Genomic DNA, 17,523 nt, shown 5'->3' on the forward strand with positions numbered 1-17,523 from the left:
ACCCAATTACTTGGCCTCTGCCACCCATGTAGGAGACCAGGATGTAATGTCTGGCTCCTGGCTTCAGCCTGGCCCAGACATGGATGTTGTAGCTATTTGGGCAGTGAGCAAGTAGAAGTAAAATCTCTCCACCTCTCCCTATCTCTATTGTTCTGCCTTTCAAATCAATCTGAAAATGTGATAGACTTCCAAAATTAGAAATTATATCAAAATGAGTTACTAAAATGCATTTTTTGTCATATGAAATATCAGGATGTATTCTCAGTGGGCCAAAAACATGAATGTAGAAATACAATTAGGTAATTTTACTTTCAATACCTAGTTAAAATCTCTTGGCACTAAAAAACACAGCAAAAGCATTGAGGAGTGTTTGAAAGCTTGTGAGAAGATGTCAGGCAATAAAACATTGAGATCACCAAGAAAAGAAAATTTGACAAGCAGTCACTATAGTTGTATGTGTTCTTGCTGAGAAAAATTACCTTTCAACAATACAATGAGCTGGATTACAGTCAATACCTGCTGCTATTGAGATGCAGTAGTCACCATATCTGAGGACAGCAAGAACTTTCCAAAGAAGAAACTGGAATAAATGTAACTGAACAGATGAAAACTTGAGAGCTGGGTATGTAAAGTCCCCACAAGCCCTTGAGGGTGAGATAGACTGAGCATCGATGGAGTGAAACTACGTGAGGTTCACCAGAGAGTAGCTGATCCTGGGGTGGGAGTGTAAAAATATATTTCAGATTATTTGGTTTGGAGGTTATCTAAGTTCTAACCCAAGTAAGACCTTGTTAATATATTATTAACATCACAGTCATGTAAGTGAAATAATCAAAGGCTGTACTTTATAATTAAGAATCACACACTGCAGTAATCCTTATTTTATTTTATTTTTAAAGGATTTTAAAAATCAATTAATTTACTTGAAATCCAGAGTTACATACAAAAGAAGAAGAGGCATAGAGAGAAAAGGCTCCCATCTGCTGGTTTACTCCCAGCTGGCTGAAATGGCTGGAGCTATGCCAATCTGAAGGCAGGAGCCAGGAGCTTCTTCTGGGTCTCCCATGCAGGTGCAGTGGCCCAAGGACTTTGGCCATCTTCTAATGCTTTGCCAGGCCATAGCAGGGAGCTGGATTGGAAGTGGAGAAGCTGGAACTCAAAGCAGTACCCATATGGGATGCTGGCACTGCAGGCTGCAGTTACTGGCTATGCCACAGTGATGACCCCCCTAATGCTAATTTTAGACCATCATATCAAAAAGTATGTTAAATAGCCCTGGTTTGATGTTAAGGGGAATAAAATATTGGAGTTCCATACCTTCAAATTTAATAATGCTTAATGGAAAACCTTACATTTATTCAGGCCTACTTTAGAAAAGCTGAAAACCAAGACTAAACAAGTTCAAGGTGACAAGCCAATAACTAGGCTGTCTATTAGAACAAATACAAATACAGGAGTCAAATAAAACTGTTTCCCTGTGTAATAATAGAAGGGCACTTACCAATCTTCACACTGGAAGCATATAAAATGCTGGGTTAGTGACTTTTAACTTGCAATTACAGGCTGGTGCCAGGGCTCACTAGGCTAATTCTTTGCCTACAGCACCGGTACTCTGGGTTCTAGTTCCAGTTTGGGCGCTGGTTGTCCTGGTTGCTCCTCTTTCAGGCCAGCTCTCTGCTGTGGCCTGGGAAGACAGTGGAGGATGGCCCAGGTGCTTGGGCCCCTGTACCCGCATGGGAGACCAGAAGGAAGGACCTGGCTCCTGGCTTCGGATCATCACAGTGTGCTGGCTACAGCAGCCATTTGAGGAGTGAACCAACAGAGGGAAGACCTTTCTCTCTGTCTCTCTCTCTCTCACTGTCTTAAATCTACCAGTCAAATTAAAAACAAAAGCACAAAACAGAAATGCCAGATTATCTTTAAAGGAGCTCCAGATTGATAGCAGGTTTCTCATCAAAAATCCTACAGCAAAGGATAGAAAGGAGAGACATAGTCCAAATCCTTAAAGAAAAACAAAACCATAGGGCTAGAATACTGTACTTAGCTCAGCTCTTATTTATAAATGAAGGTTAATAAAGACTTTCCAAAACAAACAAAATTTTAAAAACATGTTGCCTTAAAAGTGATACTTAAAGCTGCACATAACACAGAAACAGAGAAAGATAATCAGCATCATAAAATAATGGGAGGCAGAAAACCTAACAATAGTACAAAGGAGATAAAAAAATACCAGTAGGAATATTTGTGGAAAAAAATGGCAAGAACAAGTCATCATTCATCAATAACAATCTTGAATGTAAGTGGAATAAACTCTCCGAATAAGATACAGACTAGTTGAATGGATTAAAAACAAAGACTCACACTGCAGTTGAGGGGACAGCCAAGTAGGGTCAGCAACATTGCAGGCAGAACTGTAAATTTCTTGTTAGAGATGCCCCCTGCCTTTACCTGGCCAGCTCTCCTCCCAGGCCAGCCAAGTAATGAAAGTCAACAGAGTGCCTTCCCCTAGGAGGTTCACACCTCCCTTAGGATATACCCCATGTGAAGAGATAGATAGGTCTGGGCCTCTTAACTTACAAGGCCTAAAGCCCACCAGATTATTATCAAGCCCCTTCTATCAGGTTCTATTTGCCTCTCAATCAGAAAACTTAATTGTAGCTTAGACAGCACCTTTTTTATCTCCTCTAATAATGACTCTGTCCTTTGTTCTAGGCCCTGTCTAGTGCACTTGGGCCTCATTCCTTTGTAATCATAACCTCCACTCTACCACCAATGGCTCTACTCCCAACCTGTGTGTACTGATGGTCCTCTTCCCCACTTCATGCTGTATAATTATTCAGATCTGGTTAAGGCCACTCTTAGGATCATTGGTTACTATCCTCAACCTGTCTTTTATGACCATGTCTAAATATGATCAGAGTCGGGGAACTTGGAAGGCTTCCATAGCCTTGGCAACTCATGACGACAGCCTAGGGTGGTTACTGGCGCCATAAACTAGAGTGTCAATTTGTTGGGTCAACAACAGGAGCCACTGTGCGCTTGCTCCTGATGTGGGATCTCTGTCCTTAATGTACTGTACATTTTGATTTAATGCTATAACTAGTACTCAAACAGTATGTTTCACTTTGTGTTTCTAGGTGGGTGCAAACTGTTGAAGTATTTATACTAAATTGATCTTCTGTATATAAATAGAATTGAAAATGAATCTTGATGTGAATGGAAAGGGAGAGGGAGCGGGAGACGGGAGGGTTGCGGGTGGGAGGGAAATTATGGGAAGGGGAAGCCATTGTAATCCATAAGCTGTATACTGGAAATTTATATTCATTAAATAAAAGTTAAAAAAAAAGACTCATTTATATGTTGCATACAAGAAACACACCACACCAACAAAGATATACACAGATTAAAAGTGATAGAATGGAGAATATTATTCCATGATAATGGAAATAAAAAATAGGCAGGAGCACCTATCCTAATAACAGACAAAATATACTTTTTTTCAGAATTAAATTTTATTTCACATAAATAGTAACTGTGGAAAACATTTACATTTCCCACATCACAGCACATTTCAACAGAATATTTCTTGCCATAAATAAGATCTTGCTGATTTATATAACTGAAACAGAAGATTTTGTTCTTTAAGGCAAAGCAAAATGACTCAGTAAAAGGTTTTCAAACCAGACCTAAACATATGATTTCATTATTAATATCCTCTATAGTCTATTACTAAATTATTTTCATTACCAATTAGCACTCATTTATAAAGATACATTCTTTTTTTTTTTTTTGCCAGACAGAGTGGATAGTGAGAGAGAGAGACAGAGAGAAAGGTCTTCCTTTTTGCCGTTGGTTCACCCTCCAATGGCTGCTGTGGCAGGCGCATCTCGCTGATCCGAAGCCAGGAGCCAGGTGCTTCTCCTGGTCTCCCATGCGGGTGCAAGGCCCAAGCACTTGGGCCATCCTCCACTGCCTTCCCGGGCCATAGCAGAGAGCTGGCCTGGAAGAGGGGCAATTGGGATAGAATCCAGCACCCCAACCAGGATTAGAACCTGATGTGCCAGTGCCACAAGGCGGATGATTAGCCTGTTAAGCCACAGCGCCAGCCTAAAGATATATTCTTAACATCATTTGCTCAGTTGGAATACAGCAGAAAAATTAACATGCCTCAGAAATGTTAAGCATCCGTTTTTGCTACATATAAACTGTGGTAACTATACCAGAGAACATGGTTCTAGTTAATGTTTATTATCCATAAACTTGTTTTCAAACATTTTTGTCAGTAATCTGGAGTTTTGACTATATAAAATTGAGTGATTGCTGTTTCTATGTCTGCACAGAAAACTAATCATTAAAATCATTTAACAAAATGAAAACCTAAGTTTACTAGTACATAAAAACATTTTTCGAATGGACTGATCTTTTCCTACAATAGCTGGTTTGAAACAAATGTACAGAAAACAAACTATGCTACCAGGAGGTGAAATCATCTCAGAAATCAGTTTTTAAGATTGGTCTCAACTACTTCAGAATATACTAGAATAGGACCTAATTATTCTTTGAATTATATATAGAAAAATAAAAGCACAGAATGACTTATTACCTGGATTGAAGAATCTAATCACTTAACAGGTCTAAGTTTAGACTAATGTAAGGTTATTTGAAATATTATACAGAAAGCTTTAAGTAATGGTTATTTTCTCTTAATGTGCAAATAGATTTTCAATACCATATGTCTATGATTCATAATGTCAAATTACAGCATTGTTGACAGTAGATTCTATGGCAGGAAAGCAGTATTTGGTCTGCTATGAAGGACGATTAGGAAAAAATATTGTTTATTTTCTTGACATCAGGGAAAAGTCTGGCCCCCAAAATAGAAAGGTCATTACTTCAAGAGAGCAATATTACTCCTTACTGACACATAAAAGTGTATCTCTATTATTAGGAATAATGTAATACCTTCTCCCTCTTAGGTATTACAATCATTACACAGGAGTGCATATATAAAGATACCAGAGAGTGCATGATGACTAAGCAACTTTTGAACAAATTTATAGACTAAGTCACACTATGCTAAAATCTCTTATATCTTTACTGCTCATTCACACCTACATAAATTTTCCTTAAGCATACTGTTAAATTTCAAATAATGTAATAAAAAATCTGACTGAAATGCATTATTTTGCTAAATTCCAGTTAAGAAAAGGAAGCTAGCTGCTTCACCTATATTAATAAAAGTATATTTTGGATCATACTTTACAAATACATGTGTAGAAACTGAAATATGTATTTCCTATGAGGAGACATTATTTAGTCATTGTCATAGGTATGTAATTGTGAAACATTTTAACAGTACAAATAGAATTTTCAAGGCTGAGCACAGGAAAAGCATTACACTGTACAACAATGATACTGGTGTACTTCTACACAAGGCTTCTTAATGACTCAAATCAATTAGAGGTAGGATTTTATCAATGAATTGCCTGACATCCATCATTTCCTGCTGACAGGAACTGTGCCTCATGCCTTCATAGGTCTTAAAGGTTACACTGGCCAGATTTAGCAATGTGTTTAGCTTTTCCATAGTAAGAAAACCAAACATTAGTGGACCTAAGGGTTGCAATCTCCATGGCACTGGAGAATAGAAATATCCCTGTTATCACCCCTTGTAAATGAAGTCCGAAGTGGAAGCCAGCAACTGAGTGCAGTGACACCCTCCAGTTTCTGCTATGTGGTAACAACAGTATATAAAAATGAAGTTGTTCCCTGAGAAAATCCTTCCAAAATAATTCTGTTAGAGAGGATGCCACTTGTCACTGCTTGATCTATCAAAGCCTTTACATTTTCTGCCGCCTGTTTAATTCCAGATTCATCCTCCTGTGAGTCTGATCGAAGTCCAATATTATCAAACCAAGAAGGCATATCCATGTTTATATGTTATGTAACAGGCATAACAGGTGTATGCAAGCTGATACATTTGGTATGTGAACTTGTGACACCTGCAAAGGCTTCTGCCCATCCATTCCCAGTATCTCCCAATCCATGAAGGAAAATTACCACAGTGGCACCATTCTGGGCAAAAGGCACAATGGCTAACAGTGGAGCAGACATGGTGTTACCACACAAACACACACTAAGCTAGCAGCATGTTGGAAGTGGAAGGGAGGAAGAGTGTCTGCCCTCAGCCCAAGGGTCTGCCAGCAGTGAGTCTCTGGAGCCCTACTTGGCATGTGTTCAGTTGTGTGGGCACTAAGCCAAAGATAATAGACTTTAAGACAGAAACTGTTGGGGCCAGTGCTGTGGCATAGCTGGTAAGGCCATTGCCTGCAGCGCCAGCATCCCATGAAGGTGCTGGTTCATGTCCTGACTGTTCCACTTCTGATCCAGCTCTCTGCTATGGCCTGGGAAAGTAGTAGAAGATGGCCCATGTCCTTGAGCTCCTGCACCCATATGGGAGACCCAGAAGATGTTCTTGCTCCTGGTTTCAGATTGGCGCAGCTCCAGCCATTGCTGCCAATCAGGAGTGAACCAGCAGATGGAAGACCTCTTTCTCTGCCTCTCCTTCTCTCTTGGTGTAACTCTGACTTTCAAATAAATAAATAAATCTTTAAAAAGGATAAAGAAACTCAAAAGAGACAAATTTGGTCATTATGTAATAATTCAAAAAGTCGATGAAATGAAGAAATAGTGTTTTGAAAAATAAATAAAATTGATACATCTCTGGTTTACCTAAACAAACAAGGGAGAAGACCAAAATTAACAAAATCAGAGGTGAAAAAAGTGATGTTGGGACCAGTCTGTGGCACAGCAGATAAAGACACTGCCTGAAGTGCCGGGATACCATAGGGGTACTGGTTTAAGACCCAGATGCTCCACTTAAGATCCAGCTTTTCACTGTGTCCTGGGAAAGCATAGAAGGTGGCCCAAGTCCTTGGGCCCCTCCACCTGCATGAGAGACTCATAACACTTTCCTGGCTCCTGGATTCGGATCAACAAAACTCCAGCAATTACAGCCAACTGGAGAGTGAACCAGCAATGGAAGGCTTCTCTTTATCTCTGCTTCTCCTTCTTTCTCTGTGTAATTCTTACTTTCAAATAAATTAAAAAATCTTTAAAAAAAAGAAAAAAAAACAAATGTTACAACAGGGACCACAGAAATAAAAAGAATCATCAGGAATTACTGCAAACAGCTATATGCCAACAGATTGGAAAAATCTACAAGAAATGCATAGATTTCTAGAAGCATACAATCTATCAAAATTGAGTTATGAAGACACAGAAACTTAAACAGGCCAATAAGCAAGATGGAGACTGAATCAGTAATAAAGAGCCTCCCAACAAAGAAAAGCCCAGGACCAGATGGCTTCACTGTAGAATTCCACAAGACTTTTAAAGAAGATCTAATTCTAATTCTAATTCTAATTCTAATTCTAATTCTAATTCTAATTCTAATTCTAATTCTAATTCTAATTCTAATTCTGAAACTTCTACAACAATTGAAAGGGAAGGAATCCTCCCAAATTTCTACTATGAAGCCAACATCACCTTAAGTCAAAAACAAGAAAAAGATAAGCCAATATTCCTGATAAACACAGATACAAAAATCTTCTATAAAAGGTAAGCTAATTGAATCCAAAAACACATCAGAATCATCACTCACCTGGACCAAGTGGGATTAATCTCTGGTATGTAGGAATGTTTAAACATATGCAAATAAATAAATGCAGTACATCACATTAAGCTGAAGAATAAACCCATGATTATTTCAATACAAGCAAAGAAAGCATTTGATAAAATATAACATCATTATAAAATTCTTAAGCATATTGGATATAGAGGAGTATTCATTCCTCAACACAATCAAGGAATTATAAACAAACCTATAGCCAGCATTGTACTGAATGAGGAAACGGCAGAAGCATTTCCACTGGGGTACAGAACCAGAGAAGGATGCCCACTTTCACAAGTGCTATTCAATATAGTCCTGAATCTTTAACCAGAGCCACTAGGCAAAAAAGAAGAAAGAAATCAATGATATATGATGTGTAAAGGAGAAAATCAAATTATCCTTGTTTGTAAATGTCATGATCTTATATATAAAGGAACCAAAAGACTTCACTGAAGAATATTGGAACTCATAAGAGAGTTAAGTTGGTAAAGTTGCAGGTTATAAGAACAACACACAAAAAAAATCAGTAGCCTTCTTATACCTAGACAATGCCATGGCTAAGAACAACTTGTAACTTCAGTACAACTTTCAATAATTAAAAAACTTTAAATACCTTGGAGTAAATTTAATCAAAGGTTTGAAAGATCTCTACAGCCAAAATTACAAAACATTAAAGAAATGAAGAAGGCACAATAATACATTAAAAATCATCTATGTTTGTGATTTGGAAGAATTAAGATACTCAAAGTGTCCATATTACTCAAAACAATTTACAGATTTCAATGCAGTCCTAATCAAAATACCAATAATATTCTCAGATCTGGAAAAAATTATGCTAAAATTCACATGGAATCACAAGGCACCTGGAGCAGCTAATGCAATCTTAAACAAAAAAACAAAGCCAGAGGCATCCCAATACCAGATTTTGAGACATAAAACAGGGCAGTTACAATCAAATAGCTTGGTGTTGGCAAAATAAATTGACATGCAGTCCAATGGAACAGAATAGAAACCCTAGAAATTAATCCATGCATTTACAACAAACTGACAAAGGAGCTAAAATCAATCCCTGGAGAAAGGACAGTCTCTTCAACAAATGGTGCTGGAAAAATTGGATCTCCACATGCAGAAGTATAATACACTTACCTTACATCTTACACAAAAAGTCAATTCAAAGTGGATCAAAGATCTACATCTATGACCTGATACCATAAAATTACTAGAGGAAAATAATGTGGAAATTATGCACAACATTAACATATGCAAAGGACTCTTTGAAAAGACCCCATAAGCACAGGCAATCAAAGCCCACATAGAAAAATGGGATTACATCAAGCTACAAAGCCTTTGCACTATAAAATAAAATCTTAACACAGTGAAGAAGCAACTGACAGAATGAGATGAAATATTTGTGAACTATGAAATTGATAAACAGTTAATATTCAGAATCTATATAGAGCTCAAAATCTCAACAACAACAAAACAATACAGTTAAGAAATGGGTAAAGGACATGAACAGGCATTTTTCAAAGGATGAAATATAACAAATGAAAAAATGCTCAGAAATAGTAGCCATCAGGGAAATTTAAATAAAAACCATATTAAGTATTTCCTCACCCAGTTACAATGGTAACCATCCAAAAATCAGTAAAATAATAAATGCTGGTTAGGATGCATCGAAAACACTACCTTAATACACTGTTGATGGTAATGTAAATGAGCATAATCATTATGGAAGATAATAGAGAGATTACTCAGAAATCTGAAAATAGATCTACCATATGGTCCAGTCATGCATCCTTTGGGAATTTACCCAAATGAAATTAAATCACCATATGAAAGAACCCTCATGTTCATTGCAGATTAGTTCTCAGATAGCTGACACATGGAATCACACAGATATCCATCAATTGATGACTCAATGAAGAAAATGTTGGGGCTAGAGCTATGCTGTAGCAGGTTCAACTTGCATCTGCAGGACTGGTATCCCATATTGGCACCTGTTCTAGTCCTTGATGTTCCACTTCTGATGCAGCTCCTTGTTAATGCACATGGAAAAATAATGGAAAATGTCCTGTGTTCTTGGGGTCCAGAACCCATGTGGGAGACTTGGAAGAAGCCCCTGGCTCCAGTCTGGCCCAGCCATGACTGCTGTGGCCATTTGAGGAGTGAACCAGCAGAAAGAGTCTCTCTCTCTCTCTCTCTCTCTCTCTCTCTCTCTCTCTCTCTCTCTCTCTCTCCCTTACCCTATAAAATTCAGACTTTCAAATAAATAAATAAATCTTCAAAAAAGATTTTTAGTATATATACATGATTGAATACTACTCAGCCATAAAAATTAATGAAATTCTGTGTTTTGGAAAGAATTGGATTCAGCTGGATACAATTATGCTTAATGAAATCATCCAGTATGCCAAAGACAAATATTATGTTTTCTCTGATATATGGTAGAATTATAAAACACAAAAGATGTGTGGGAATGAAATGGGCATCTTGTGATTTGGTGTTTTTAGCCCTTGTTTATACTTCTGTGAAACTGTGATCTTTCTACCTTTAACTTACCACTGTTAGTGGTGCATTAAATCTGTGATTATACAATGGACTAAAATTAAGCTTTTGCAAATTTAAATAAAAAAGAAGGGAAGGAGGAGCATTGGTTGATGGAGAGAAGGATGGGAGTGAAGTATGGTTATCTCACTAGAATTATACCTCAGAAGTATATTAAATCTGTTCTTTTTATATTAATGCAAATTAAAAATAATTGAAAAAATATTTTAAAATAATGAAGGGAAAATTTTTAAATTATACTGAATACCTAGAAAAAGACAAAAGAATGAGAAATCAAATTAATCTTTCCATTATGTTTGTAAAGTGTAGAATCCCCTTGTAATCTTCTATGGTTAGGGTTAAAGTCTAGTGTTTATTTACTATTGCATATGCTTGTTGTGACTCCCAGAAAGGAGACTTTCAACTTATTTAGGCATTTTTGTGTTATCTTGTGGCAGAAGATAACAAAGCTGAAGGTCTTCATCCACTCACCCATGTGTCAGTATCTATCCATTAACTACTACCTAAACTCCCAGTAAGTCAAAATATTTTCAGAGTAGATAAAGAAGAGCAATATACTTCTTTAAATTTATATTTCTCTACCAATTGTGGAAAACAAATGATAAATGACTGTGGCTGCACTTAAAGGGATAAGGCATAACACCAGATATGTAAGCCTCTAAACCCCATGCTCGAGTGCATTATGATCAATAGTTTTTCTTTGGAGTAAAAAAAAAAAGCAGTTGTGACCATCACATTCTATTTAAACACCCTAGTTTCTTTTTTTTTTTATTTGACAGATACAGTTAGTGAGAGAGAGAGAGAGAGACAGAGAGAAAGGTCTTCCTTTCATTGGTTCACCCCTCAAATGGCTGCTATGGCCAGAGCTACACCAATCTGAAGCCAGGAGCCAGGTGCTTCCTCCTGGTCTCCCAGGTGGGTGCAGTGACCCAAGCACACGGACTATCCTCCACCACCCTCCTGGGACACAGCAGAGAGTTTGACTGGAAGAGGAGCAACCGGGACTAGAACCTGACACTCATATGAGATGCTGGTGCTGCAGGTGGAGGATTAAACAAATGAGCCGCAGCACCTGCACTCTTTTATCAAAACATAAAAAGGTTATAGTTTCTTCCTTATGGGGTCATTGTGAAAATGTAATGGTTGTATACCTCCCAAGTCCCTAGAACAAAATCTGCCCTTTGTTAATGGTTCAAAACTTATTAGCCATTATTTTTATTACCATAATTCATATTCATAGTCAATTCAATTATAATAATTCCTCATAATCACAGACAGGGAGGTTTGAGGGATAAAAATTACAGTCTTTGAATGCAGATGTCCTAAACAGCACTCTGCCTCAGAATCACCCTTTAAGCATTCGGATCTGGCTTGAAAAGCCCATGAGAGTATTTTAGGCATGGAAAGCCAAGACACTCTGGCAAAAGAACAACACAAAACAAACAAAAAAAAACCCACCTAAATGAAAGATCTCTGCGAGTGAGATCCCAGTGGAAAGAATGGGCCATTATAGAAGGAGGTACATTTCTCTGAAGGGAGGACAGAACTACCACTTTGACTATTTGACTATGACCTTGTCTAAGTATGATTGGAGTTGGCAAAGTCAAAAGGCTTCCATAGCCTTGGCAACTCATAACAAGAGCCTCGGGTTATTATTGATGCCATAAACAAGGATGTCAATTTGTTAAGTCAGCAACAGGAGTCACTGTGCACCTACTCCTCATGCAGGATCTCTGTCATTAATATGTTGTACACTGTGAATTGATGCTATAACTAGTACTCAAACAATACTTTACACTTTGTGTTTCTGTGTGGTTGCAAATTGTTGAAATCTTTACTTAGTATATACTAAATTGATCTGTATATAAAGATAATTGAAAATGAATCTTGATGTGAATGGAATGGGAGAGGGAGTGGGAGATGGGAGGGTTGCAGGTGGGAGGGAAGTTATAGGGCAAAAAGCCACTGTAATCCTTAAGCTGTACATTGGAAATTTATATTTATTAAATAAAAGTTAAAAAAATTAAAGTCTTCGCCTATGCTAAAGTCTTGCAAAGTTTATCTGAATTTTTCCTAGAATAATTTGATGGTATTGGGTCATAGATTAAGGTATTTGAATCATTTTGACTGGATTTTTGTTTAAGGTGAGGGTGGAGAGACTATCCTTGATCCAGGGATTGATTTTAGCTCTTTTGTGAAAAATATGTTGGTTGTAGATACATTGATTAATATGGAGTTTCTATGCGGTTTCATTGGGCTACTCATATTTTTTTTTTGCCAATACCAGGTTGTTTCAATTATAACTCCCAGTAGTGTGTCTCAAAATCTGATTTCATGGTGCCTCCAGATTTGGTTTTATGTATAAGATTGCTGTGGCTATTCAGGGTCTGTAGTGTTTCCATATAACTTTAACATTGTTTTTTCTAGGTCAGATGAGAATGTCCTTGTTATTTTGATTGGGATCTCACTGATTCTGTAAATTGCTTTTGGTAGAATGTACACTTTGATGATACTGATTTTTCCAATCCATGAACATGGAAGATGCTTCAGTTTTTTGTGTCTTCTTCTATTTTTTCATTATTTAAAAAAAATTATCAGTCATAGAATTCTCTCTGTGAATGGGACTGATCTTAAGACTTCTTTCTCAGCCATGGCATTGTTTTGTATACAAAAGCTATTGATTTTTGTGTGCTAATTGTATATACTGCCACTTTCCCAAACCTTTTAATGAGTTCCAATAATCTCTTAGTGGAGTCTTTTGGTTCTATTATGTTTAGAATCATATGATCTGCAAATAGCGATAATTTGACTTCCTCCCTTCCAATTTGTAATCCCTTTGATTTATTTTTCTTCCTAATGGCATTGGCTAAAACTTCCAGGACTATATTGAATAGCAATCATGAGAGTGCGCATCCTTGTCTGGTTCTGTATCTTAGGGGGAATACTTCCAGCTTTTCCCCATTCAGTACGATGCTGGCTGTGGTTTGTCATAAATTGCCTTAATTGTCTTGAGGAATGTTCCTTCTATCTACAATTTGTTGAAGGTTTTCATCATGAAGTGACGTTGTATTTTATCAAGTGCTTTCTCTACCACTGTTGAGATAATCTTTTTTTTTTTTTGGTTCAGTTTGTTAATGTGATCAGTCACATATTTTGATTTATGAATGTTGAACCATCTTTGCATGTTAGCCTTTAGTTCCACTTGGTCCAGGTCCAGGTCCATTTTTCTGATTTTGGATTTGATTGGTTAGTATTTTTTGAGGATTTTTGTGTCTATGTTCATCAGGAATATAGGTCTGTAGTTCTCTGTTATGTCTTTTTCTGGTTTAGGAAATAAGGTGATTCTGGCTTCATAGAAGGAGTTTGGGAGGATTCCCTCCCTTTCGAATGTTTTGAATAGCTTCAGAATTGGAAGTAGTTCTTTAAATGTCTAGCAAAATTCAGCAGTGAAGCCAACTAGCCCTGGAATTTCTTTATTGTGAGGGTCTATAGTATGGACTCAATCTCAATCTGGGTTATTAGTCTGTTATATTTTCTATTTTTTAACTTTTATTTAATGAATATAAATTTCCAAAGTACATCTTAAGGATTGCAATGGCTTCCCCCGCCGCATAGCTTCCCTCCCACCCACAACCCTCCCCTTTCCCACTCCCTCTCCCCTTCCATTCACATCAAGATTCATTTTCAATTCTCTTTATATACAGAAGATCAGTTTAGCATATATTAAGTAAAGACTTCAACAGTTTGTACCCACATAGATACACAAAGTGAAAAATACTGTTTGAGTACTAGTTTTAGCATTAAACCACAATGTACAGCACATTAAGGACAGAGATCCTAAATGAGGAGTAAGTGCACAGTGACTCCTGTTGTTGACTTAAGAAATTGACAAGAGCCTGGGGTGATTACTGATGCCATAAACAAGAGTGTCAATTTGTTCAGTCAATTTGTCAATTTGTTAAGTCTGTTAGATTTTCTATGTCCTCATGACTCAATTTTGGTAGATTGTATGTGTACAGAAATCTATCCAATTCTGCTAGATTTTCCAATTTGCTGGCATACCACTTGCCACAATAATTCCTGATTATTCTTTTTGTTTCTATGGTGTTTGTTGTTACAGCTCCTTTTTCATTTCTGATTTCATTGATTTGTTTCTTCTCCATCTTTGTTTTGGTTATTTGGCCAATGGTGTATCAATTTTGTTTATTTTTTCAAAAAACCTATTCTTCATTTCCCATCCACAGAGAGAGTAGAGATGTTCCCAGAGCCTGTGGGTGATCCTCCTTGGCATTTTTAGCATTAGAACCTGTACTATATTGAGAGACTAGGGGAATCTCACAATCCTATGTGGGTGTTCAGCCCCCAGCCAGAATCAAAGTCTGTGAGGAATATGGATTTTTCCTCTGGTAACCTCCTGGGCTCACAGGTACATACAAGTACTGCTGCATCCACTTCTGTTGTCAAAATGGCACGTTCCCCCCACCGGGTGCCCTTGTTGGGGGATAGGGATAAAGAAATGCCCTTTGTCTTCACTGTGTTAGAAGGGTACCCTGCTCCTATTAGAATCCCAGGATGGACTCAAAGACAGTGTGGTCTGCCAGGCTCTCCCTCTGGCAATATCATGAGAGGCACAAGCTGCTGCATGCAGCCTGCTCTCACCTCACTCTCCAAAGCTGGCAATGTCCTGTTGCTCATGGCTGTGGGATCCTCTATTGTGTCTGTGCTCATTGTGTAACTTCTGCACTATGACATAGTGTCACTCTTGCATTGGCAGAATTTCCACTGCAGTTTTGTCTCCAACTTCCACTGCGGACACAATCCCTCCACTTTTTTCTGCTATTTTCTCCTGGTGTAAAGCAGCACATCTTTTCTCAATTCAGTCAGCTTAGAATCCACCAAATTATGAGAACTGTACTTTTGCAATATCCCACGATATTGTGCCTACAACTTCCAGCATTCTGTGGGCATTTTAAATGGTAATATATAAAAGCATTTTCAATAAGATTAATTTTTCATTGATTATATAAGGATAAACAAAGAGAATAAATGTTTCCTTACTTTATAGTTTTAGCCTCTATTTAAGTCCCTCCATCTCCAAAATGGACATGGCTTTTCTCTGATAAATTGTAAGAGATACCACACAACTAGGAATTAAATATATAATATATAGCAAGGAGCTACTTAAGTGAAGAACACTACTCTCTGCTACCGGCAATGGGAGGAATATGGCAGGTGAAATCCTGAAACAGAAACCTAATCATGAAATTATGTGAGGTATTTCTTAAATGATAAATCAGAAAATTTCAGAAGCTTGAATAATAAACAACATTTATATGAATTCCTATATCTGAAATTAGTTGCCATTGTGTCTTTAGTAATCAAATACATGAACTCTGTGGCTAACAGCAACTGCTGTTAGATTTTTGCAGTGTTTTGAGATGTATGGTGATCTACATTTAAGATTTAGGAAAGTTTGTTGGTGCCGTGGCTCAATAGGCTAATCCTCTGCCTGTGGCACTGGCACCCTGGAGTTCTAGTCCTGGTCAGGGTGCCAAATTCTGTCCTGGTCACTCCTCTTCATGTCCAGCTCTCTGCTGTGGCCCAGAAAGGCAGTGGAGGATGGCCCAAGTGCTTGGGTCCTGCACCCGCATGGGAGACCAGGAGAAGCACCTGGGTCCTGGCTTCGGATCAGTGTGGTGCACTGGCCGCAGCATTCGGGCTGCAGCAGCCATTGGAGGGTGAACCAATGGCAAAGGAAGACCTTTCTCTCTGTCTCTCTCTCTCTCACTGTCCACTCTGCCTGTGCAAAAAAAATGTGTCTTTCTAATATAATCCCAGTTACATAAAAATATCTGACTATGCATAGGAAACATCTGCAAAGTATGCTGTCAGCTTAACAATAGATTCTGGTCATGATGTAGTAACATACTGTGTTCCCATAATTGTATCATATTTTTCCAAGACTCATTATTTATGTATATTTAAATAATATTATTTTTAAAGTACAAGCTAGTAATTTCAGACATTTATATACTGCACTAATAATTTATAAAAGCATTTCTGGTAATAAAGTTATCACATTTCTACTTTAATAATAAATGCAAATATTTTATTTATTTTGTCACTCTTATTGACAAATGCAAACTGTGAAACAGTACCCTGTGTGGTTGGAATGTTTTCCAATGTCAGCTGTGCATTGGGAGAGCACTAACACTTGGCTGCCATGAGATATTTCACTGATTCAGCTGGGCAGATGGAAGTCATTCAGGGCACAACATACTTACATATTGTTTATGTTGAGGTTTGAAAGGTTAAAGAGCTAGAGGCAGAGGTGGCTGAGGGGCTCCCAGAACTGTAACCAGGCTGCTTGTCCCTTCTCTTCCTCTCTCCCATCTCCTCTTGTCTTGAAAATATTTTTTTTACTCCAAAGACGTGGCGAGGGCAGTAGCCATCAGAGTTTCACTCCCTCTCAGCTCTCTCACCTGGGAGGGAGCCCAGGCAAGTCCTGGCTGCCATGGTGCAACCCCAGGCAACCCTTTTACACCTGGGCCACCCCCATGATATGCAAGATAGCCACCACTGAGTCCATCATCTCCATGTTCCACCACACCAAGAGGCTCATGATCAAGTGATAGCTGCAGACCTTCAGTCAGAGCCTCCAGGAGAATGGGCAGAGCTTTACACACTGCACTGGCTCCCAGAGAAGCTGTGCAAGGGAACAGGTTATCATCATATTCCTGTGGACATCAACCAGAAACTGGACCCTCTGATTGCACTGAGCAGTCAGGAGCTAGTCAGGCTTCTCCCTGAACACTAACTTGCACTCTGGGTTGACCCCTATGAAGTGCCCCACAGAGTCAGACAGGATGGCTCCACCGGAGTGCTGTAGGATGTCCCACCAGCAGGAGGCAGCACTCAGAACAGCACCAAGGTGCAAATGTAGACAGCAAAATCTGCTCAAAGGAGGGTTCTCTTAAGTAGGGAAAAAACCCTTCCAAAAATTACAATATAATGATTATCAGGTCAAGATATAGGTTATGGAAAGAAATCTTATGGACAAATTTGGATGGTCAAATTTGATTTTTGCTTTGGGTGAGCTCTTCTTGATGATACATTATGGAACTTAAACCATGTCACAGCTGTGAAGATCTTGCGCAAGATAGAATGGTAAAATAGTTTTTAAGTATCAAAAGCCATGGTTTGTACAGCCCCTTTCAATGACTTAGTAGCCCTTGAGACCAAGTAAATGATCATTTTATTTCCTAGGGAGTGAAGTCCTATGT

The 17,523-nt window shown here is 38.2% G+C and overlaps 1 pseudogene; it reads right to left on the reverse strand.

The window, feature by feature from the left end:
• Nucleotides 1-5,440: 5,440 nt before the first annotated feature.
• On the reverse strand, nucleotides 5,441-16,946 carry LOC133755448 (acyl-protein thioesterase 1-like; annotated as a pseudogene).
• Between the last annotated feature and the right edge of the window lie 577 nt (nucleotides 16,947-17,523).

The sequence above is a fragment of the Lepus europaeus genome, unplaced genomic scaffold, assembly GCF_033115175.1.
Source record: "Lepus europaeus isolate LE1 unplaced genomic scaffold, mLepTim1.pri SCAFFOLD_487, whole genome shotgun sequence".
Classification (NCBI taxonomy): Eukaryota; Metazoa; Chordata; class Mammalia; order Lagomorpha; family Leporidae; genus Lepus; species Lepus europaeus.